This window comes from Stegodyphus dumicola, chromosome X2 (assembly GCF_044657685.1).
Source record: "Stegodyphus dumicola isolate Sdum_Otavi_A_Nest chromosome X2, ASM4465768v1".
Classification (NCBI taxonomy): Eukaryota; Metazoa; Arthropoda; class Arachnida; order Araneae; family Eresidae; genus Stegodyphus; species Stegodyphus dumicola.
In genome coordinates, this window is record NC_140781.1 from 139,760,936 (window position 1) to 139,787,348 (window position 26,413).

The 26,413-nt window shown below is 31.8% G+C and overlaps 1 pseudogene across 1 annotated transcript in view; it reads right to left on the reverse strand.

Annotated features, from left to right (window-relative positions):
* The window catches only part of LOC118190005 (uncharacterized), a 200,084-nt pseudogene extending 174,734 nt beyond the window's left edge, over positions 1 to 25,350 (reverse strand). The window contains exons 1-3 of the transcript XR_015039138.1: positions 25,257 to 25,350; positions 21,554 to 21,715; positions 8,382 to 8,556 (exon numbers count right to left, since the gene is read on the reverse strand). The product of XR_015039138.1 is annotated as an uncharacterized LOC118190005 (transcript). The remainder of the gene's footprint in view (positions 1 to 8,381; positions 8,557 to 21,553; positions 21,716 to 25,256) is intronic.
* Between the last annotated feature and the right edge of the window lie 1,063 nt (positions 25,351 to 26,413).

The window sequence follows — 26,413 nt, forward strand, 5'->3', positions numbered from 1 at the left end:
TACTTCGATATCTAAAGGGAACCCAAGATCAAGGACTAATTTATACAAAAACAGGAAAACCACTCATCGCCTTTGTGGATGCAAATTGGGCATCAAATGTCGATGATCGAAAATCCTAGACATTTTTTGTATATATATTGAAGTGGTTCAACTATAACTTAGGAATCACAAATCAATGCAGTGTAGCTTTATCTTCAACGGAGGCTGATCATTTGGCTCTCTCTGAGGCCGCCAAAGAAACCGTCTGCCTATGTCGTTTCCTGAAAGAGCTGGGTTACAACATAGAAAACCCAACAACAATATACTATGATAAACAAAGAGCTCAGAAAATTACGAAGAACTCGGTGTTTCACTTCCGCACAAGGCACATCGACATTCGCCATCATTTTGTGAGTCAAGTAAGTATATGAACGCGATGATTGGATGTGCAGTACATACCTACCAGTGAAATGGGAGCTGATGTGTTAACCAAACCCCTGACTCCTGTTAAAGATCAAAACTGCTGTACAATTATAGGATTGAATACTGTTTAATATGTATTTTGTTTTACTTTTCAGGAATAGGAGAAGCAAAGTCGGAAGGGGGTATGTTGGCAACCGCCGTTGATTCCCCTAGCGCATGTGCATGATAAGCAAGTTCTCTGCTGCGTAATACTTTTTTAAGTAGTTAGCCAACGCCAATGGTGAGTATCGCATGTAAGCAAGAAGTGCTAAGCGCTGTGTAATATCATGCTTCTACCCTGTTGTTCAACATCTTCATAGCTTAAATAAATGTTTGCCATGTATATGGAAGACGTCATTTTATTCTTCAAGATTCTGAACTAATTAAAGAAAAAAATTACTTTTAATAACATTTCAAGGTAGAAAATTTTTTCAATTATTTTGATATTAAACTGATATTTCATAAAAATAAATTAATAAAATATTATGGCAAACGATATGACATCAATCTGACATTTCCATAAAAGTAAATCATTAAACATTCAAGAGCATGATGCTATTATTGAAAAGACTATTCTTTGATTCAACCAGTTCCCTAAAAAGCTACAATACACATTATAGTTTCTTTAAGAATAGACTACTGTAAATGCTTAAATTTAGAATAAAATTTTGAAAGTTTGAATTATTTAATAATTTTCGTCACAATTAAGATATTTATAATCGGATATAATAACATTTATAGCAAAAAATTAAATAAAAAGTAAGATTCTTTTTAACTTTTGGATAAAATTATGAATTTGAATTATAAGTTACGCTATTGAACAGTAGTATTACACTTTCATAATTAGTTTATGGATTCTTCTGAAAATGGAAAATCTGAAGTACATTTTTAAAATAAAACATGAAAAAAATGTACATACAAAATCAGCATCGAGAAGGCACATTTGCAGAAATTTTAAATTTAAATAATCAAATAGAAAATGTAATTCTTGTTTCCCACCGAAACATTTCCCCACTAAATATAACAAATGATTCAATGGATCAATGCGATAAAACTGCTTGCTTTTAACTTTCTTTAATTAGCAAATTTTGAAATAAACAACTAATTTGAAATGAACAGAAAGCAGTTATGAGGAGTCCTTCTCCCATAATTAGTGAAGTTTTCAATAGCAACAGCAGTTTAAATGTTTTACTTTAGATATCGCATAAGCAAAAAAAAAAAAGGTATTAAAATGCTTTCAGTCAAAATTTGCAAACAACACAGCTTACACACACACACACACACACACACACACACCAAAAAAAAAAAAAAAAAAAAAAAAAAAAAAAAAAAAAAAAAAAACTTTAAAAATTAAAAATCACAAAATAATTTTATAAGATTTTTATACATCAAAATTTAACAAGCTCATTGCCAAGCTTTCAAAGAAATAAAACTACAGAAAACATCATTTTCAAATATGCTGATTTATTAAAAAAAAGGGATAGAAGAATTTATGAGAAATTATTTTCCACCATTCATTCACAATCTGAGATAAGTGTTCTTTACACAGCAGCAGAAGAAAATTAAATGAATATTAAATATATCAAATCTGCACACTATAAATAAGCTTCATTTATTAAAAAAAGGGGGGAACTTACCACATTAAAAAAGTACAAAATTTAAAACAAGTATTTTAAAAACTTATATCATGATACTACACAAATGCTGAAATACATCTTCTGATTTAGTCAGTGATTAATATTACTAGTACCTAAATTATGTAAATAAAAACTGTTTTCATTAAAATAATGTATGCTTTAAAATTTTAAATATGATTCACGCGTGATTCCCCCCCCTCCTGCTTTTTATACCACTGCTTATATGAGGTTTACCAGCTAAACATAAATTTAAAAGCATTTATAACAGAATGCAAAGCATAAAGAATTCTATTATGCAAAAATGATATCAGAAAAATTAATAAATGGCTAACTGATGCCATACTTAAGGATATGGAATTTCTCAAGTTCATAGATTTGTTCATTAAGACTGCAACTTTTAATCAAATCAGCAAGCAAATATTTAAAAGGATTGCATAATTATTGTGAATATCTATGTTAGAAATATGCAGATCATTTTAGGCAATAAATAAATAAAAACAAAATAGTGAAGGTGTACTTAACTTTGTGCAAACATAGTTTCAAATAGTTTAAAATACAACTAGCAAATTTAATATTTGAAATATATCTCAGAAATGAGATTTTTTCCAAAACCTATTCAAACAGATATTATAAAACACAACAGAAAGTAATAATGGAAGTAGGCAAATGCACAACAATACCATTTATGATTTGATTTATTTCCTGAAATGTGCAAATCATACTCTGTCACATATGAGAGAGACTAAAAATCCATTCTGAATGCATATAATGTAAAATAACATTCATGTGAACAATACAACCTTACATATACACATTTATCATTATTAATAAAATAAAAGATTATATGGTGGCACAATTTCTAAATTAAATCAGAACATATTTTCTTAAGCTAGTAAACTGAAAGAAATGATCAGAAACTCCATCTTTTAAAGTTAAAAACAGAATTGATATTATTCATAATACTTACACAATTTTTAATGCATTATTATTAAATATAAATAGTCAGAATCCACAACCTTTAAAGTCTATGTATTTATGCATAGAAAGTGAAGGCACCAAAGCAGATTTTATACAAATATAAGAAATTGATAATTTATGATCAAATTAATGGTTTTATATCATCAAAACTTACTTTACAGGACCAGCTAACATAAATTAAAAACTTAATATGATTTCTCTATCCTATGCATATATCATTTTGACAGAAATTGCTTTAAAACAAAATTTACAGCCCCAATTCTATAAAAACAGAATGATAACAGAAAGAAACTATTTTTATTTATCTTATCTCCAAGAAAGTAATTGCTAATACTATTATGAATCAATTAAAGCAGGTTAAAAATATTTGTTCTGATATAAGACAACAGCAGCAAGAAGTATTTCTTCTCTTTCAAATGCTAAAATAAATCAAATTCCCAAGAAATTCATATAAGGACAGTTATCAAAAGCTGGAATAGTCTACAACCTATGAAATTATCCTGATGGTATGAAGTAAGGAAGATTGCATATTTCACAGAAGTGAATGGGGAGGGGGGAATAAAAGCACCTGCTTGGAATTTTTGCATGCCATGTGTCTGCCCTTTACTCTTGTGTTAGAAAGGTTAGTTTTCAGTAGACACACATGTACTTTACTTCATTTTGGATTGCTTTGCTGTTCTGACCTGTTTATCATGTTGCATAGTAGACGCTCTGGTAGAAAATATCTAATGAAAGAAGAGATGTTGAAAGTTTTTAAAAGCCTTTCTGATGATAATTCTGCTTTAGAAACTGAACCTGATGAAGAATTTTTTATGAAACTATACCCAATTTATTCCACGAGGACTGGTTTGTACCTATTGAAACTACTGAATCCGATTCGTCTGATGGAGAATCTGTTCACAAAACAGAAAAGTAAAAGTTTATACCAAGAAAATATTACATTACCTTCTACTAGATGGTTTCTGGAAGTGAAATCAGCAGCAGTAGTTAAGCTCGAGAAAGCAGTGAAAAATAAAAAGGAACTCAAGAACAAAGTGTGTGTCCAAAGGAAATTCAAAACGATGAAGAAACAGTGAATGATGGTTCAGTTTGGAAAATAGGAAATATTTCGATAAGTGTTACAGGGAGACACGCTTAGCAGAATGTCTTACAAGAAGTAGCTGGGCCAACTTCGTATGCAAGGAGAAAAATAATTGATGGTAACTCAAGTAGTGCATACACGTAATGTTGACAATGGACACTTCTGGGATAAGTTGCATTGGCAAAATAAATCTGTCAAAAAGTGAAGTACCTTATTCTTTCAAAAAATACGAGAGATGAGCTCTCGTCTCGTAAGACTGCTATGCATGACAACATAATGATTACGTTTTATCAAGGAAAAAAAGGTCATGCTCAAGAATACCATGCACCCAACATTGGAAATCACATATGATGAAAACAAGGCACCAGAAGTTGTGAATTTTTACAATCTGACCAAATATGGAGTTTTTGTTTTTGACCAGATGACCATAAAGTACTCAGTGAAGTCCTCATCTAGACGGTGGCCAGTTCAAATTTTTTTAAAAATATTCTTGATTTGGCTATGATAAGTGCATCGAAAATTTACAAGGAAACAACTGAATATAAGAACATCAATCGTGATTTATTTTGAATATGGCTGAGGAGCTTTGAAAGATGTACATTTCATGCAAAATTTACAAGCTTACAGTAAGCTTAAACAATGTTAAATAAATGCATGCAGAGGTAACAGAACTTTGCTTCTGGAACCTGTACAGGTAAAATTAAAAAATCGGTAATCTGTATGCACTGCAAAACCCAGTAATGTAAGTACTAATATGTGTAATCCTTAAAATATTTATTTCACATTGAAAATTTTTATAAGTCAATTTATTACATAAGAAATTCTAAAATATCTAGTGATTTTTGTTTCTTTTAGCTCTTTGTTAAATTATCCTTCAATTAATATGTTTACTCATTTTATTTTGCTCTTTGTTACATTTTCTTCTGGTTGCATGTACTTACTCAATTTACTTTATTTTACTTATTAAACAAACAGAATGTATAAGCATTAACTTTACATATTATTAGCAAAGAATGAGCCTTTTCTTCTATTCGTAGCAAGCGGTCAAAGTGACTGTTGATCATAGTTATAGGTATACGGATAATGCCGAAATGCTAGTGTTGAATGGTTTAACAACTGTAACACTCTTCAACTGTAGGCAGTACAGCTAGCAATCATGTTTTGGGTATCCTAATAATCACTTACATTCTGCCTCCAGGTCATCACAAAATTCCCTCAGATATTCTATTCAAACGATGCAGATATAAAAGTGTAACAATTTCGTAACCTTGCACTAGAGGCATTGCCAATTACAATATCTACAGGATACAAATCTGATGCAGTTTAAACTGCACTGTTGATCATGTGTACTGTGCAGCCTGCTCCAATACACTCTTGGTGATTTAATTTGTTATATTCAATCAGGAAAATAAATTATTTGTTATTTTTCTATTAATACCTAAAAAGTTTGAATTGGTAATTTCTGCATATTTGTCAAGCTGTTTGAATCTAATGTATCGATAATGGACATGATTATTTCCAATGTTTTTCCAAGAAGAGTAATTAAATCTAGAATTTTAAACTTGAACATGTTCTTTGTTATCAAAATATTTAAAGGCGATCAGAAATAACTTTAAGTCTCTGTGATTTGAAGAGTCCGAACATTGTATAAATGGTTACAAAGCAAATGTTTTTTAATTTGATTTTTAGAGTAGAGCTTGTGAAAATTGTGCTTCAGTCGATACAAGCTGTCATTCCTTCTCGTGCAATTGTTCCCCCCCCTAAAATATTGCGTGGCACAATGCCTCTAGTGCAAGGCTTCGAAAATAATACAATCTGTGTGTGGAAATACTATAGGAGCTAAACTTATTTTGATGAATCTTTGATTAAGTTTTAATTCCAGGATTACTTATGCATGTTATAATGTAATACTATTGTTTAATTTCATTCCTTAGGCAGAATCTTGGGTTTAAATAGTGAGAAGACATTGTTGAAAAAATGCAACAAAGGCAAAGAACACAAACAATCTAAATGGACTACTCAGATAATATAGTAAGAAAACTACAAAAATATGGAGAGACTAGACTTAATCAAGAACTCCAGAAAACCAATCAGTAGTGCGCTAGCGCATTCAAAGAAATCAATAAATTCGCCCTAATGTTCTCAACTCATTCTTTCAAACTTTTACAAGGTCTGTTTAAAAATAAGTCACAATTTCTACATTTTTTCTCCAATTGCAATTCCAGTTTCTTAGTTCAGTAACCAAAGACAAGGGCTTACTATAAATGAAAACTTTTAATGTGTCTTTTTTACACGTGTAAGTTGCTTACATCAACAACTTGAATTCTCTACAGTGAATGTTAACTATTAAAAATGCACTATTTTGGAAATTACATACAAACTTAGTCCACAGAAAGCACCATCAGATAGAACATTTAAAAAATACATTCTTAAATGAAACATTAATTATAAGAACAAAAATTTATCCTGAAAACTGTACACTGCACATTTTTATCTTTTCTTTAATTTTAGTACACATAATTTAATTTTTGTTAGAATAATTGTTTAATTTATAAGAACTATTTTCAAAATTAACACAACTACTATAATCGAGGCTGCCATTCAAACAGGAAAATGAATTATCCTGACTTTTCCCAATTTCCAGGTAGTGGGGCAACCCTGTATGATAATTTCAACAGTATACTGGTTAGCAGAGGCTGACTGCTTTCCTAAAATCAAGAGTACGCATTTGATTCCCATGTAATGGCTAGTTATATGAGTGTGTCCTTAAGCCTTTCTTGCAAATGCTATACAAGTCTAATAATCCTTGTGGTGCATTATGGGCAACATTCTCAGTAAATCATCAGTGAGTTCAGCCATTTCTAATGAATGCCTTTCAAACCTATGTCCAGCTGTTGGACCCCCAAAAAATGACAAAATTTTAATTCTGTTATACCCTAAATAATTAAAAAGTACCTTCTTGGATGTGTAAAAATTAGATTAGGTACATACATATTAGAAGCATTTGAAAACTATAGTTTATAAATGTGTAAAACATAGTAAAAACAATGTTAATGACTCTTTTACATGTATATAATAAATGAATTAAAATGCTTAAGAGTTCTGTACTGAAAAAAAATCACTAATAATTCATGAAAGCACATCAAAAACATTTATAAGTTTTAAATACTATATATTCAGACCTAGCACTTATAACTACATATATTCCCTCTTATTCAGTTTTACTCTAAATGGTTTCATTTTCAACACAACTTTTTTCCAGAAATTAAATTTTTCTCAGTTTTGGGGGAAAATACAACGTTTATTCCTAGACAACCTCATTACTTCAATCAAAAGGTAAAATAAAGTTATATAAGAGCATTACAAATCCTGTCTTTCAAAGCTCCCACGTTCACACTGCTGTTAGCATTAATATGATGCCTTCGACAAACTAGCTGTTCCATGCATATACTTCTTCAATCACCCATTTCTTTATTTGCATTGATTTGAAATTATGAATAAATGGAAATGGAAAATTAAATAAAACTAAATGCACTGAAATAAACTAAATGAATTGATGAAATAAAACTAAGTATGCTGGATATACTGATAATCAAATGTTTATTGAATTGAATATTAGACAAAATATTGCGAAAACTTCCAGAAACCCAAAACCTCATCCTGATTTCAGTCACAAATAAAATTAGAAATGGTACACAAAGCCCAAAACAAATTTAATGATTATAATTATGAATATAGTTTCTGCAAGAATGATAAATAGAAACACATTTGAGCAGACTGATTTTGAAGGAAACGGCAATGCATACTGGTAGCTGTCATATACACTGATACTGTCCTTTTTTAATTAGGAATCTGATAAATTATAAATAACATTATTACCCAATATAAATATATCTTCTGACCTCCCCCCCCAGTTTTTTTTTAAATAAAAAATAATGGGGAGGAGGAAGAATAGTGGCCCCTGAAGATGAGAGGGATCTGGATCTTTATCAGTTTCCTTCAAAAGCAAAAGTTTTACATAAAACTTACATCAAGCTAAGGCAGCCCTTTTTAGCCTAATTTTATAAGTATTCAAATGTTTAGCTGAATGATTTCAAAAAATATTACACATAAAAGAGCATAAGAGAAAAGATTCTTAAAATATAACTGAAGCAAATAAAATATGCCTAAGAAAGCACAGCAGATTTATTACTTATATATCTATTTCATAAATATAATATTTAAAAATATATATATATACAAACCCAATGCATTTGACCAAATATTTGCCTAAGTGCTGCTGCAGAATTATCAGTGGCTAACTTCTTTTTAACTGCCTCATTGAAATGTCCGGCACATACCAGTTTTGCTAATCTATCAGCATTTAGCACCTCCATGACACAATTATAAAAATCAATCTGTTTCACACTACAGTTACTTCTAGAAATATAAGAATATTATAACTAGAAAGCAATTCACAAAAAATATTATTATTCTAAAAGTAATTCACAAAAAAAAAAAAAAAAAAAAAGAAAAGAAATAAATAATAGTAATGACTTCTTTCTGAATATGAATAATTTATGCTACTTTTACAATCAGGCATTTTTAACACACACGGTACAATGCCATGTATGAAAAGCAAAGGTATTTTAAACACTCAATCTACACTCATGTCCATAAATTAAGGATAATGCAAAATCAGGCAAAGGAAGAGTTAGAAGCAAAACAAATTTGACTTATTTGTAAAGCTTATTTATTAAACAAAAAGTAAAGAGCAAAAAAAGATGCTATATGTTTGATATTGTTAAAAAAATTTTTTCTCCCTGGAGCAAATTACAAAAAAAAAAAAAAAAAAAAAAAAAAAAAAAAAAAAAAACCTATTTTCAAAAAACCAATATTACATGGTTGGTATGATTGTTAATACACTGTATGTCTCCCAGACAATGCAATACAGTCCGTACAACGCCTAGGCATGCTGAATATCAAATTATCGATCTGATCTTGGAGGAAATTACACCACTCAAAAAGCAATGCTCTCCAAAGTTCCGGTAGACATGTAGGAGGAGGTTGACGGGCTGCAACTCGTCGACCAAGCATGTCCCACACGTGCTCTACTAGATTCAAGTCCGGTGAGAATGCTGGCCAGTCCATACGGGTGATATCCTCCGATTGAAGGCATTCGCTTACGATGTTTGCACGGTGATGACGGGTGTTGTCATCCATAAACACAAATTGTGTGCCCATGGTGCCCCGAAACAAACGTACATGTTGTTCCAGAATGACGTCCCGATAGATTTGGCTCGTCATGATTCCAATTTGAACATGCAGGTCAGTTCTGGAACCCAGAATAATTCCACCCCAAATGAACACTCCTGCACCACCGTAACGGTGTGGTTCAATGATGTTTTCTTGGTGGTAACGGGTACCTGGAGCTCTCCATATGAAAGTCCAGTGAGAATCGGACTGCAAGCTAAACCTGGAGTCGTCGGAAAACATCACACAAGCCAACTGTTGTGGTGTCCACAATGCGTGCTCTCTACTCCAAGCTAACCACAGACGACAGTGAGTTGCAGTAAGTGGAACGCATCTGGCAGGTCTACGAGCATGCAGACCAATCTGCCCTAAGCGTCTGTACATGGTCTGCCTTGAAAGTATCGTACCAGTGGCTGAAGAGAGCTGACAAGACAGGTCTGAGGCTGTGCTCCGCCTGTTTCTTTTGGCAGTAACTGCCAAATACCGGTCCTCATTCGGCGTGGTAACTCTGGAGCGACCTGTGCTGTAACGTCTACTCACATTACCATCATCTTGGAATCATTGCCAAAGCCTGGAGATGACACTTTGGGCAATTCCAAGTTCGTCTGATACTTCCAGTTGGGTACGCCCACATTCCAGACGGCCAAAAATTCTACCAAGTAAAAAATCAGCCAAATGCGTTCTTTGTGTCATAACTATTCAGTTATTGCACTGAAATGCTTATAAAGCGCCTGCGAACAATTTTACTTCTTTGCCTGTATTCCTTATATATCACTCTCTTACACTCTCGTCATTGTGACGTACCATCGGTGTCATCTGGTTACTTCCTGAAATTTGCATATGATTCTTGAAGATGTGTGTAGTGATTTTACAGGTGATATATTTAGTTTAGAGTTCGATTTCCGCGTGACTCCGAATTATCCTTAATTTATGTACATGAGTGTAGATTAAAAATTTACATAAATTTCAGCATCAGTTTACAACAATAAAGTTGGGTTTCATTTATTAAACAATAATATTATGCAATGATACTTTTCTTAAATTTTATTATTTGATGAAAAAGGACTTACATTATGTGTTCATTCAGAAAGTTACAAATGAGACACCTAAATTAAAGATCCAGTTAATTTAACAATCAGGATGCACAGTTTTTTGGATCTAATCAAGACCACCTCTATTTAAACAGTTTCTATGAGGAAAATTTACATAATTACCTTGTCTTCATAAACTTTGCTCATTAATATTATAAGGTATTTCTCCCACCTTCTTAGCATGCCTGCGTAGTATAGTGGTCAGCACGCTCGCTGTGTATTCGACAGGCCCATGGTTCAAGTCCCAGGAAAAGCATTGCTCATTTTTCATTTCTCCTGCTTCAAAAATCCTGTCTCTACGGTGGCACCCAAACTAAAAAGGTGGTGAATTATGATTCTTCACAACAATTTGTCGATAGGGTCCCCTAAGACCCCAGTCACCCTTTAAAAGGGTAAAGGGGGAGTATATAACGTATTTTCCTGCCTTCTCAGCATGCCTTCGTGGTATAGTGATCAGTATGCTCAATGCGAATTCAAGAGATCCGTGGTTCGAGTCCTGAAGAGGACATTACTCATTTTTCATCTTTCCTGTTTCCCAAAATACCTAATGTTTCTACAAGATGATATTTGCATCATTAAAGGAAGCAAAACAAAATATTTTAAATTACGAGTTAACATATACTAAGCGACAAAAAAAAAAAAAAAAAAAATCACGATAGGATGAAAGTAGTTATCTACTCAGAAAATTAAACACTATGTTATCATGAAGTCCCTCCTCCACACCTAAAATACAAATTCTAGATCCATATAAAAGAGCATATTATACAATATGCTGATCCATAACTAATTGATAACATCTTTTCTTTAAAAAGGAAAAATATATATATACCTGTTAGTAATAATTTAAGCAAAATCACAAATTGAACCATTTACAAGAAAATGCATTTCTGTGTTATCTGAGATTGGAAGCTACGATAAGCTTCAAGATAAGTTTGGCACTGACCACAGAAACAGTTACTTCAGTTGCTGAGCATTAACCCCCAAGTCGCATGACCGCCTTTACCCACTCATGAGATTTTTTTCTCATATGGTATATATAGACTTTTAAATATTTTGCTTTCTTTCTTTAATAATATAGATATCATCTTGATAAATCGAAGTTTATAATAAGACTAGTATAAGTAATTATAAAAATTCAGCTAATAGAAAGTTTTAAATAAGCAAGTAAGTCGTGTCACTCGGAGGGTGATACAAAAGTAATGGTTTGACCAATTTATATTTTTAGTTCTGATATCTCTATTCAAGATACTGCCATCAATACATCTTCAATGTAGAGGGAGGAGGAAAAAACGAGTTTATCAAGCAAAATAATTTTCATCTATGTGATGGAGCCATAGAGAGTGACAGTAGCCAAACATGTGGTGAGCTTGCTCCACACTTTCATGTATATGATGAAACAATCATACTCCATTTGCACTGCACAGGAAGGGCATACAAGCTGAGCAAGTGGGTATACCACTCACTGTCTGATGCAAACAACCAACAGCGTGTCAATGCATCCATATTTAATCGAGTACTCACCAGCAATAAAAAGTGGGTCCAGTATGACACATTTGTTCCAGACATTGGCCGTCACCACGGGACCCTGTGCCTCACGCTGTGAGACCTTTCCACTCACACAAGATCATGCTTTGTATCTGGTGGACTTGTCGCCAAGTGGTGCACTTTGAGCTCCTGCCAGTCGAACAAACCATCACGGCAGGCCTATACTCTCAGCAGTTGGAATGTGTGCATCAGGCAATGATGCATAAAGAGCCAGCATTTGTCAGTCGTGAAGGTTACTCCTCCATGACAATGCGATGCCGCATGTGGCTTGGGAGGTCTCGGACACCATCCAGCAAATGGGCTAGGAGACACTACCCCACCATACTCCCCAGACCTCATGCCAAGAGACTACCAATTTTTCCATTCCCTGGACAACCATCTTCGTGAGAAATCCTTTAACAACCGACCATACCACAAAAAGGCCATCACGGCCTTCTTTGCATCCAAGACTTCTGAGTTTTACCACGATGGTATCAAACAGCTAGCCCCTTAGTGGCAAAAGACACTGGATGCCGATGGTGATTACTTTGAAGATTAGTGGTGATTATAATTTGTTTTATGATTTTTTCTTCCTGACTGTCCAAAACGGCAAGAACTTTTCGGTTACCTTATACTAAACACATTCTGCATACCAGACTAATAGATACTTTCTAGAAAGCTTCATTTTATCAACATTCTGGGAATACCACAGGAATAGACACTGCATAATAATTAGAATAGTGGAACCTTGGATCATGAACAAATTTTCCAAACGAAAAATGCCATGGAGTACAAATGATATTTTGCGATATGAAGAGATAAGCAGCAACAAAGATACACCAAAATGCAAAGTCATGTGATGTAACAACTTTATGTAAAGTAACGTTGTGGGGTTTTATTTTACTTTCTTAATTGTTAAGTTTTTGTTTGGAAACCAGTCTTTCCTTTATTCCCTCATTTTCCTACTTGGGCTTTTCTATCAGAATGAGTTTTCAGTTCACGGTTTTTGCAAAATAGAGTAGGAGCTACTATTTAAGCTGAGGTCTGAGCTATTTCAGACACAGCGTGTTCTGCCTTTCAGCTATATTGTTACTAGTTAAAGCTTGCTATTTTATGGCCGTGCATATTATTTTCCTGTTAATCTCCGCTGGTGATATTAGACAAAGAGCCAACTACACATTAAGTATCTCTGCATCTTTGTCTTGCATTCAACTTAGGTTTAGTTTTATGTTTTCTATTTTTAAGTTAAAGCCTTTAACTGCTTGCTAATTGTATGTCCAAGTAGGGCCATCTGTGTATCTGTTTAAGCTAGAAGGATATTTTCAACCCTTCTTCTGTTGTTGTTACTGACCCAGAAGAACTTAGTGAATAATTGATTTGCAATTCTAGTAGGTTCTAGCAGTTAAGTAATTTCAATAGAACACTCAGCACATAAACATCACAGGGCAACAAGGTAGGAATCTTCACAGCAGATTGCTAGTTACTGTGTGACTGTATGGTAGATTGCTAGTTGCATTTGGAAAGATAATGATAACAGGAAAATGGGGAGAAAATTACTAGAATCATGACAGAGGTGAATAAAGAAATTATAGACAAACATGAAAATGGTGTTCATGTCTCTGATCTTACTGCTCAGTTTGGTAAGGGAAAATCAACAATCTGCATTATTGTCAAAACTAAATGACTGGATGACTGAAAAGTACTAAACAACAATCACAGATGATTGAAGAAGACAGAGAAACTTCCAATTATTGAAATAAATGAATATATATTAACTGATAAAAATATTTATGAGGGCATCATTTGTGAAAAAGCAAAATGATTGTATGATGGGTGAGTAAAAATTTAGCTCAGCACAGAAGCTGATACTGATGTTTTCTTAGCTACCAGATGGTGATGTGAGAGTTTTAAGGGGGGAAAACTATCAAATATTAGTATAGTTAGGTATGAGAAGCTATGATTGTAAACCAAAAAGCTTCGGAGATTTTGTGCAGAATTTTAATGACTAGATAAAAGTTGCAGGATTTTTTCCTCATCAAGTGTTCAATTGCAATGAGCCATTTCGTTCTGAAAAGAAATGACAAAGGGAACATGCATCATGCAAGAAGAGATATCATTTCCTGGATATAAGTCAATGAAGGATAGTATAACTCTTTTGCTATGTGAAAACCCATGTGGAAACGTAAAGCCAAACCATTACTTACGCATCAGTCGGAGAATTCTAAAACAATACGCTATTTGAAGTGCCCTTATTTGGTAGATAATGCACCTGCTTATCTTCCTGGCTTGGCAGACAAGTTAGTGGAAGAGTTAGATTTCATCATAGTTTAGATCCTGCCTGCTAACATAACTTCTCTAATATAGCCTATACATTAGCAAATTATTGCAACTTTCAAGACGCTCTATATCAAAGCACTTTTTCAAAACAAGAATCAAAAGTAAAAAAAAACTACAGGAAACATCATTTTCATATTCCCCATTGTTTTAAATCTCCTAGACAAAGCCTGGCAGCAAGTGTCTTACAGTAGCACGAATTCACCCTTCAGAAGGAGGAAAGATGATCCCAGTAATTTGGTTCAAGAAATTTCATTCAGAGAACATAATCATCCTGATAAAGCATTTGTAAGCTTAGCATAAATATTTGCAATGACAATGCTATATCTTGGTTTAAAAACATTTTTAAATACAGACAGAAAGCAAAATTTTATTGGGATATAAGTCCAACAATTAATCAAGTACAGGAGAAAAAATACAGAAAAGGCAGCAGCTACCTGACATCTTGGAGGAAAATGTTTCTCTTGCAAACAATAACATTTTGCACCTTTTGCTTCTTCACAGTCAACATTCTTTCATATAGATATGTAAAAATTCATTAAGTTTTTCTATTCTTTTATTGTATTAATATTGTCCATACATTGTTATCGCATATATGTCAAACTTAATTAATTTCACTGATTTTGTATTACAAACTTATGCACAAAATATTGTTTTCAAAGCCATAATTTCGACAGGCTTGCCACTCAAACAGGAGAATGAAATTTCCTGACTTTTCCAAGTGTGCTTTAAGAAAAGTCCAGTCTATCCATGTACTTCATGTTGGCTGTGCTAAAGGTAAATTAATTATGGTACCACTTGAAAATACAAAAATTTGCCAATTACATATGACTTATATGTATATAATCCCCACAGGATTACTATTATGACTGTAACATGAGTTGTTTTCCTCAATAACTTTCATGTGCAAAAGAAATTAAATACCTACAATACAATCAAAGTAATAAACAAAATCAGAAATGAAATTTGTTGATTTTTCACTTATACATATACTTTTAAATACTGGATTTTCTTCACCAATAATTGTGATAAAATTAGGTCACGAATGATAGCTTTATTGTCTTAAAAAGTATTATAGATAAACGCTGGAATGGAAGTTATTGGTCACAAAATGGCAATGGGGGACCAGTTATATCGATCCTATTAAATAATAAATAATCACCAAACAATCATCTCAGTAATATTACACCACTTGCTAAATTCCGAAAGGTAAAAAATAATTTTCTTTAAGTTACCAGACGTTTGATGAAACACTTTTAATATAAGCATATATAATAGAATTTAAACATAATTTTTATTAGAATTCAAGACAAAAAAAAAAAAAAAAAAAAAAAAAGACATTTAGCATATTTAAACAAAACATTAATAGAAAAAATACTAATGAAAAATCATTTTTTGTTTTGAGTCTGCAGTTTGTAAATCAATTGAAGAAACATCTCTGCTCAACTTTTGTTTTTTTGATTCAAAAAAATTTATCTGTGCTTGTGCTTTATTTTTAAGCAGTAAATTACATAGAAATACTATATTGGGCTATACAGTAATTAACTTTGTCAGCTTATTATCCATAGCATTTGATTTCTTATTTTCTAACAGTATTAATTTTTAAGAATTATTATATAAATTGTAAATAATGCCAGTATATGAGGAAATGTAGTAGAAAGTGAGAGAGAAAAATGTTTCGAGAAAGCACACATGAGAAATTCTTTTGCAAAAACACATGGAAATATTTTATTAAAAAAAATGGTATAGCCATCAACAAAATTACTTTAAAAAAGTTTTTAAGCTCTTAAATGACTGAAAACATAACTTGAAAGGGTTTAAATTTTAACGATCACCCAAAACAGCTCTTTTAAAAGTTTAATATGGTTTATCAGTACAGACCATTAACAGAGATGACCCAGGTAGGATGGCAAAATATTTCATACAGTACAGATATTCATAGGGTTCTCATTTTAGTCTAAATATATACATATATAGACTAACAAGAATGTTATACCTTCAGTATATTTGGAAAAAAAATTTTATGTAATTCTATTAAAATACTTAATGCTTTTAATTAGATATATCATGAATTAAAAGCATTCTTATTAAAATAAATCAGATTAAAAGATAAGAAAATAATATTCTTAAAAATTGCCTCCCTTGCTTTTAAGGAGCTTAGTTTGTTAATCAATAACAAGAGATTAAATTTGAAAGATATACATCTTACATTTTGCTGGATTACGATACACTCAAATGAAAAGCAAAACAATGGATTTTAAGTGAATTGATGCAAAATTGTGTTTCAAGACTAACAGCCTTTCCAGGCTAACAAATAAAGAAAGACTTTCCAAAAAAAAACCTTAAGGTTTCTTAAAAAAACAAAAACTATGCTAATTCTGCCATTATATTCTGTGCATGAGAAATTGGATTAATAACAATACTAGAAGTTAACAAAAAGAAGCAAAGTGAAATTTTGGATTTATTAATGTTCTTTACTCTCCCCCCCTATGTTTTCCATATTATTTAAAGACAGAAAGCACTATAAATGCTAACTTTAATAATTTGTCCTTATTTGGAACTGACAAACTGGCTTTCTCACTTGGCAAAACAAAAACAAAATAGTTAAAATTATGTTGGACCTCAAGTGTTTAAAAAATTGTGAATAAAAAACTTCTTTACACATGCAGACAAATATATATATAATCAAAATTAAATTTAGAAAAAACCTGAATATACACCTAAAGGTAAGACTTTGTTAAAATAAAAAAATTAGAGGTTTGTGATTCCTGTTTTCCATAAAACAAGATTTCTAACATGCATATAGAAAATGTACTTTCATATTACTGCAAGCACTTTAACAGGCATCACCAAAGTTCCAGAATGCATCAACCACACACATTAACAATTCTTCAGGGGGCCATGCAAAAAACAACTCTTTAGTTTTAACAATCAGCACTGCCATTTTTGTATGCAATTTTTTGGGGGGAGGAGGGGTGTTTTATTTATATTTCAAATTCCAATGATTTTTATGGACAAATCATGATTCTTCGTTGTCTTATAGTTAGGATTAGCCTACACTGGAAGAAAAAGTAATATTTTGGCAGGAATACAGTACTTTGCTCCACAATCACTATAGGAACAATACTTGAATTTCTCAAAGTGATCAACCAAATTAATACCAAATTCTACCAGAACAAAAGAAATAAACCTCACTTATAAAAGAATTTTTTTTTTTTTTTTTTTTTTTTTTTGTAAATACAAATTTAAAATGTAAAATATGCATGTAATAAGATGGATGGGGATGGGGATGGATGGATGGATGTATAATTGCAGGTGGCGAAACACATTCTGTTACCAAGACAGTAAACCTGTGTTGTTTAACGCCAAATGGAGCAAAAGCTGCTGTTACTCTGCAAATCACACTCTGAGGGATTTAGAGATGACATTTTTACTTACCAGTTTTCCTTTCGTCAATTTCTACAATCACGCCTCCCTGCCTAACATCACATTCTCTTTGAAATATTATTCTGTACATACTTCCCTGCAAAAGCATTCTGTTATAGTCATTTTATCCATCCCTAACTCTGATCGTATGAAATCACTCCGTACCGCATTATACGTAGCTAACAAAATGCACACATATTGAATTTTTCTTAGTAAACCATGAATCCTTCCGAACATCCGAAGTTCGATATTAACATTCCCCTCACGTAACCCTACTCATCTACTCAAAATTACCTACACAATTACTTCTTTCTGCACGATTTTATTCATTTCGCAAATTCGACATTTGTACGAATTGGAAATTAGTATTGCCTCCATATACCACCTAACCATGCTTTTTTCACTTTTTCTCTCCAAGATGCAAAAAAAGTACAAATTAAAATTTTCATTTATATCTCGGCAAGCACCGAAATAATACATATTGATTGAAAAAGTAAAAAAAATGTATACATGATAAGTGATTAAAGAATTCTTTGAGCCAAATAATTCTTTCTTTTGAGCAGTTACGCTTATAAATTTTAAATCATTCATTCAATATTTTAATTGTTTCATAAATCTTTGTAACTCACTTTTCAGCGTTAACTCGCTGTGTTAAATGCTTAGCCGACAAACCATGGAACCGACAAAAAAGGTCGATTTACAATTTTAAAAAATCTCGTGCACAACATTATAAACGTAACGTTTCAACTCAATTAGAATAGATCTTAAACTTCCTTCAAATATGAAGCTATGCATTTCAAACAATAACTATATAAACATTGCATATTAAATCAGTTAAAGCATAAACTGTAATCTGCTTTTAGAAAGAGGTTTAGCCAGTATTACGTCATCAAAATGCGTGTTCATTCTTCAGATAAGTACATAACTTCTTGATTTGTGCAAAGTCTTCAAGGATTCAGCCCTTTTTATGCTCTAAAAGTAGACAAACTAGGAATTTACATCAATAAGTAAACTTTCTTCTTTTAAAATAACAGATGAAATGCCTAGTCTGAAAATGTTCAGTGTATGTATGAAGTTTATTAGTTTAATGAGCCCTGGTATAAAGGATGCTCTAGGAAAAAAATAATGGTTACAGGAAACGATTTTTTTTTTTTTTTTTTGGAAGATTTGAATAGGCAATGAAACTCTATTTCAAATATGCCAGTTCATAGTGCGATTGTAAACTGAAAATCAGCTTTTCTCCGAAGTGAGTGAGTGATCAGGAAGGAAGGTTGGATGTACTAAATACTTTTTTACAACAAAAAGCATTGTTTCTTCCTTTTGTAAAATTTTCCAAATTGCACTAAGATGATTGTGCTAACAGGTAAGTACTGCAGAAAATGCTAACTTCAAGTAGATTCAATTACTTAGTCAAAATATACTATAAAAATAGTATGCTTTTTTTTAACTATCTGCATATACATATAAAAAAAATTGCTGCTAAATCAGGCATATTAAATTATTTGAAAACTAAAATTATCTTTAACTACATCCAGAACTGAGAATGGAGTATATGAATTCGCAGATTATGGGAATTCCACTGTATGTTTATTAAAATGGCAAAGACAAACATACTAAAGCTCATAACTAATAATTTTAATGCAAATTTATTTTATTCGTCTTCTTAAAATTTTGATGACGTGTATATAAAATCCGAGTACAAATACAAGGAGAGAAAAAAAGAGATTAACAAAATAAAATGAATGCTTAAATGGAAAATTTTTTCTTCAGGAAAGGGAGAAAGAATATAATGTTATGTACATAATATACTGTTGAAAGAACTGAACTTTAAAAAACTTAACATAAGCCACCACCTCCCCCCCCAAAAAAAAGCCATTAAATTGGCGAATCTGAAAAATATTCTTATACCAAAGTTTAGTTTATTTTTTTAAATAACTGCTGACAGGCTTATTTATGACCTTATGGAAATGTGAAAAGAATACCTCTGAAGCAATTCTTAAACTGTGCTGATAATTGACACAAAACTAGAAGTACAGAATAAATCAAGAAAATATGAGATTAACAAAATTAAATGAACAATAAATGCAAACTTGAGGAAAATAACTGTGATGAAAAAACATAATCTTATATCTAGTAATAAAAAAAAATCATGTATTAAAATAAAGTGCTGAAAAGAACAGTACACTTATATCATGGTAGATAAACAAGTCAACTATCTTGGCATATCAATTTTTATTGCAAGGGGAAAAAACAGAGATACACAATACTTTATTTAAAATACTTTTTCTCCCTCTCTTATCTGGTGGTTCAAATGGTGAAATTCTGATTAATATATTTAAGCAACTACACATGCACCAAAAATTTTTGAACAACTTTATTAAATAAACTGAAATTTAAAAAAATAATTTTTTAAGGTGTACATTTGCCCAGAGAAGCACCACGGTAAATTTCAAAACTTTAGACCTATCCATCTTCATGCTATGTTACACACAAACTCTTTTATTATTATATAAATGAGACGACATGAAATTTATATTAAAATCTGAAGTTAATGCTACTCCTCGCAAATCAAAAGAATAAATTTAATACAGTCAAAAGTCGTTAATCCGGACTCGTCGGGACTTCGGCGATTCCGGATTATCGATTTTTCCGGATTATAGATCATCAGTTTAAATCTGGTAAGATGGCATGCAAAAATTACAAAATTAAAAATATGAAACCGTAATTTATGAAATAAAGAACAATTATGATCTAAAGGGTATCAAAATTTACAAAAAGAAAAAACTTAATATTTATTTGTTTACTTTTTATTAAACATTTCCTTCAATGTAAGTTGCTTCGTTTCATGTGATAATACTTTCTCTTTAATTCTATTAAACAGACATAATTTCTTGTTTAGTTACAAAGTTCCGCTGTTCAAGTCCTATAATTGCTGTGTTGAGAATACCGACTAATTTGTCAATCGAAATGTTTTCGTTTTCAATAACCTCTGGGTCACTTTCTTCACTATCGGAAGCGAATTATAATGACGAGGAACTTGATTTAAATCATATCAAAGACGGAGTACATCGAGATGAAATACTAAACTTAGTACGGAATTATAATTCAAATAAAATAAAAACATCTGCTCTGAAGATAAGGATAGTGTTGACAGATCAACTTCCAATCCGTGGCGTGAAATTGATAAACAGATTTCGGATTTCAAAACATACTTTCGCTTTGTAGATACAAATTACATATTAGTAAATATATATTGGAAATTCTATTTGACATAATCTTTCTAATCTATCATAATCTAATAATGACGTTTCTGCCCCCCCCCCTCTGCCGCAGAGCAGCGTGAAATTGATAAACAGATTTCGGATTTCAAAACATACTTTCGCTTTGTAGTAAATATACATCGGAAATTCTATTTGACATAATCGAAAGTTCAAGCTTACTTTTATAAAATTGCTCTAACAGTCTGCAAAAAATAATAAGCCGGATCCAATTCGAAGATTAAGGAACAACGCAATCTGCAACATTAACTGAATTAGATAACTTTAGCTTAGCGTATAACTCCGTTACACATTAAACGCGCATGCGCACAAACATATTCGCAGCCGTAAGGGTCTTACGCGCTCTCGTAAACGCCTGTGCGCAGGCGTGAACGCGACGCATGCGCAGAAAGTTTGTAGCTTTGAGGTCCGGATTATAGATCATTCCGGATTATGGGTGTCCGAATTAACGACTTTTGACTGTATATCACTTCATTTCTCAAAATAAATTATCTTTCAGTTAAAGAAAAAATGCTTTAAAATATTACTTACAGATCTAACTCTTCCAATTCTTCTTTAGCATTTTTAGCAAACAAAGGATTACTTCTCAAACCCCTTTCAGATTCATTGGCTAAACTCTTATTCTTTATACTTTCAAAGGGAGATGGAGCAGGTTTCTCAAAACTTTCAATATCAATATCTTCATCTAAGTTACTAAAAAGATTTCAATGTAAATATCTTCATCTACGTTACTAAAAAGAGATCTTCTATACGTTCATGACAATATTTAAAGCAAAGTTAATATGTGCAAAATATAACCCCCTACATAAATCCACACATTTTTAATTATGTTTTCAAAGAATTTTAATACTGAGTCTCGTACTACACAAATTTCTAAAGCACTCTAGGATAACTCATTTTCTGAGAATTTCATTTGATTTGAGAATTTTAATAAAGGGGAATATGTAAATAATAAGAAATTACTGATAGCAATCTTTCCAGTTGACAATAAATTTTATAAAAATTCCATTCCATACAAACGTAGTTTTTATAATTAATTTTATCAGTTAAAAAAGGGAAATTACACATTGGTACCTGATTATCTGCCTAACCCTGAATATTCATCAAGCAACATACTAGTCACCAAAACAGGCAACCCCAGTGCAGCAGACAAGCGACACTTTCAATCTTCAAATTTGATGGCCACAACTGTTTCCCCCCCCCCCATCGAGTGCATTTTTTTCTTGTAAAGAGTTGCAATGGGGCTGTGGAGTTTGAGGACTGATGAAAAAGAAAGCACTGCATTGCTTTAGAAATATGGTGTTTTGCTTGGCAGTTAAGAGAATGCAAGAATTAGCATTCCATGAAGCTGTACTTTGAAAACAATTGAATTTATGAATCAAAATTTATAAAAGTCCGATTTAATTTGAGCGCAGCGCCGAATTTGCTGTCCTTTCCGTTCAGCCGGCAGCAAGCTAAGCTGTATTTTTGTTTAGAATGTTATAATACATTTCATTAAAACTAAATTTGATCACATTTCATTGAGACTATATTTATTTTTTAACTTTAATACTGTTGGTCCCGCAGACCGATGCCAGCCAAATGAAAATTCCAGTACCGGTCCCCAGGGGCCGACGCCGGCCACGCGGAAAGTTCACTTGCCGGTCCCTAGGGACCAGCACCGTGCTCAACATGTTAAGCTAAAGCAGATCACTCTATACAAGGGAAGAAAAAGCATGAACAACGCCAAATTTGTGCCATTTTTGGATGTTTTTTTAGGCAAAAACATATTTCTGTGCATACAGGGAGAACAACAGTATGTGTATTGGCAAGTTGCCAGCGAAACCATTCAATGCAATCACAATGCAATTCCGTGATGTCTTTTGAAGTTAAAACAGATCACAACTGTACATGAAGAGAACAATTTCCCCCAAAAGGTAAGTGTTTCACAATCGATGCTTTTTGGATTTTTAATTTTATTAATGGGACTTTTAATTTTATTTTAATTGGTGCTGTTTCATGAAATTCTTAATGTGTCACTATTTTTTAAAATGTCTTTTGCATATTATAACTGCAATAAATTAATCGCCGACAGCTGGCGACTCATTTAAGGGTTTGATTGATGATCAGAAAGAAGTTACACCTTTTTCAGAATAAAAAATTATATCATTTTTACTTATTAATAAATTTTTCAATTTTAATTAGTTCATTTTCGATTTCTAAAGCCTTCTTTAATTTCTTCAGTACATTTTTTCACCAAGTTAATATGTAAAATGCAATAGGCATGTTGAAAATAGCATTGCATTAAGAATTCCATAAAAGCAATGAATCAGTAAGATTTAAAAAGCAGGGAACAGCTGTAATAAAACACTTACCTTATTCACCAAATGCACACATAATGTGTGTAGCTCTGTTCTCCTTATGTACACAGTGATCAGTTTCACTTAAACATAAGATAATAAATTTGGCCCTAAGCATTCCACTGTTCTCCACATGTACACAACAATCCATTTTTGATTTAAAAAAATCAGAGAATTGTATAATTCTCTAATAATAATAATATAATTAAATAATAATATAATTCGGCATGGCACACATATTTCAATCCATAAAATTTTATCGTTTAAAAGCACATATTTACAGAATGGAAATTTTTTTCATTCTCTACTGTTGGACAAAACAACATAGTTCTGAAGAAACATAATGCTTTCTTTTCATCAGCCAGCAAACTCTACAGTCCCATTACGGTTTCTTAGGAAAAAAATGATGTAGTCATCGTAAAAATAATAATAATAATAATTAGAAAAATGACCATTGAATTAAAAGGTAGAAATATGCACTCCTCTTTAAAGGTGTACATATAACTCTATTGCCCCATAAACACATTTTGGCAACATCATGGGTTGCCTATTCTGGTAATACCTGTTTGGTGCCTTTTAGGAAGGTGCAGAGAATAAAAAAAACTGTTTTTTTTGGGGGGAGGGGCTAAAATTAATCTATTAAAACTCGCTAATTTTATTTCTTAATTCTTATGCACTCAGCAAAATCTGTCAATTACAGAAATTACAGTCTTACCCATTCACGAGTACGTACCCTATCTTACCTCCAATCCAATTCACGTTATGCAACCAGCTCCTTCTTTATTAAATAAAGACTGCTTATAATGCCTGCATATTTAGGATATGAACACAAACAGAATCATTTAGTATTGAAGAGGGAAGATTTATTTTTTTTCTATTTAAAATGCATATGTCAATGAAAACTGTACTTTGCTGAACTCTGATATTCTGAAGCATCCCATAAAAGTATTATTCAAACAAATGAAAGACTTCTTTACTATTATCATTACTCCCCCCACAAAAATAAGTTTTAAATATAAAAGATATGCATTTCAGTAATTTCTAATGTTTCGTAGTACTTAGAAGTTATTAATTTGCACATCTAAAAAACTAATATAAATCTTTATTCTGAACATCCTTTGATACAAATCTTTGTTCAGAACATCCTTTGATACTAACTAGAAACCTAAATTTTAATCTTCTCACAACACATTTATTTTGAATGCTCTAGTGCAATCGTTTCACCAAAGTTCATGATTTATTGTTGGTGGATTGCGACCAGCAGCGAGTTCAAGAGAATACTTTTGATGGGTGAATTGTTCCAAAATTCTATTTGTTTTGTTATATTATGTAAATACAGTAGAATTCCAGAAATCCACAAAGCTTGGGACCAGAGGTTGTGCAGATTTTAGGATTTTGCGGATTTCAGGAAAAAAAAGATAAAGCATAATATTTGGACAAAAAATGCAAAATGAATAAGGCGTATTAGATACATTTAATTAAATTATTATATACATTATTGCAATAATTTATTATATGCATTAAATTATTACATATATAAATTGATTATATTATTCATTGTATTATATGTACACAGCATCGAGGTTTGCTGATTTTGCCTCGTGCAAAGATTTTCGGTTTCAGATTCCGGTGTTAGAATCACTGTTGCTGTAAATTTTCAACAGCTTTTCTTTACTTTCCTGTATATCATACACAATCGTGTCGCAATTCCATACCATTCTGCTATAAATTGAAAAGTAGCACCTGCTTCCATCTTTTGTAGAATTTCACTTTTTGCATTCCCGTCGATGCAACGTGTTTACGTTTTTCAACGTTGCAAGCAGTAAAATCACAAGTGCGTTTCTTATCTGTGATTGTATTAAAAAGGGCTGAAATTAAAAATATTCTTAATTTACCCACAAAATATCCGGATAAAAAAAAAGGCAGCACTAAACAATCTCATGAAATGAAATAACAAAGCTCAGAAAAAACGTGAATCGTGAACAAAGAGTTGAGTGAATCGTCTGCTTTTTTACCTCAATGCAGATTAGAGGGAAAAAAAACTTATCGTATTTTATCTTATTTTTTAAACTTTTTTATATAAATAATTTGGTATTTCCGTTTTGACTCATTATTATTTGGTAATTATGACGTCATTATTCGATAAGTATTTTTTCTTCGATATTTCGTACTCAATGTTGTGGTTTCCGGAACCTATAAACGGTATGTTTATATTCCGAGAGACAACGCGGATTTCAGGTCGGAGGATTTTCGGTATTTGCCTGTATTAATTTATAATAGCACCTAATTCCCAATTGCTTATTAACTGTTAATAATACCACATAATACCAATACATTAGTTTAGTGTGTCAAGTTAACATGAAATTTTTTAAACTATATTTATTTTGTTGCATTATTACTATCATATAATAATTTTCAAATGCTAATTAATTTTAATAATCCCATATGCTACATATATATTATTATTTCATTTTTCAGCCTCTTCTTGTCCTTTTTTTTTTACAGTAAATATATTGCTGGGATACTATAAATTACTAATGTAACCCTCTAACCTCAATTTAGTTAAATAATGCATTCCATATACCTTTATGTTGACTTGAATTCTGCAACTAGCTCAACTGTAACTTCATAAGAAACTGCAATACTTCTTCTTATATATTAAAAGACAGATTATTTGGTATTTAACTAACCAGAATACTTTAGAATTTTAGAAACATCCACCCCCCAAAAAAATTAATAAGTGACTGATTTTTAATGCCATTACAGAGCTCAAAATACTATTAAAACATATACATTGTTGCCAAAAATGTGATTTAGTGCCAGTAATGCATAAGCATGACATCACAACACAATCATACATTCATTTTGCTTTCATGAAAAACTGGATTAATTCTCAGTAAGACAGTTTAATTTTTGTAAGAAAAAGATATAAGTTCTATTTTTTCCTTGCACTTAGAAAACATTAATATTTTGGACTGCACAAAGTCAAGTTCATGCACAATACCCATGCACATTCACTGTAGTTGCAAATATAACTGCTTTTGCATCTGTT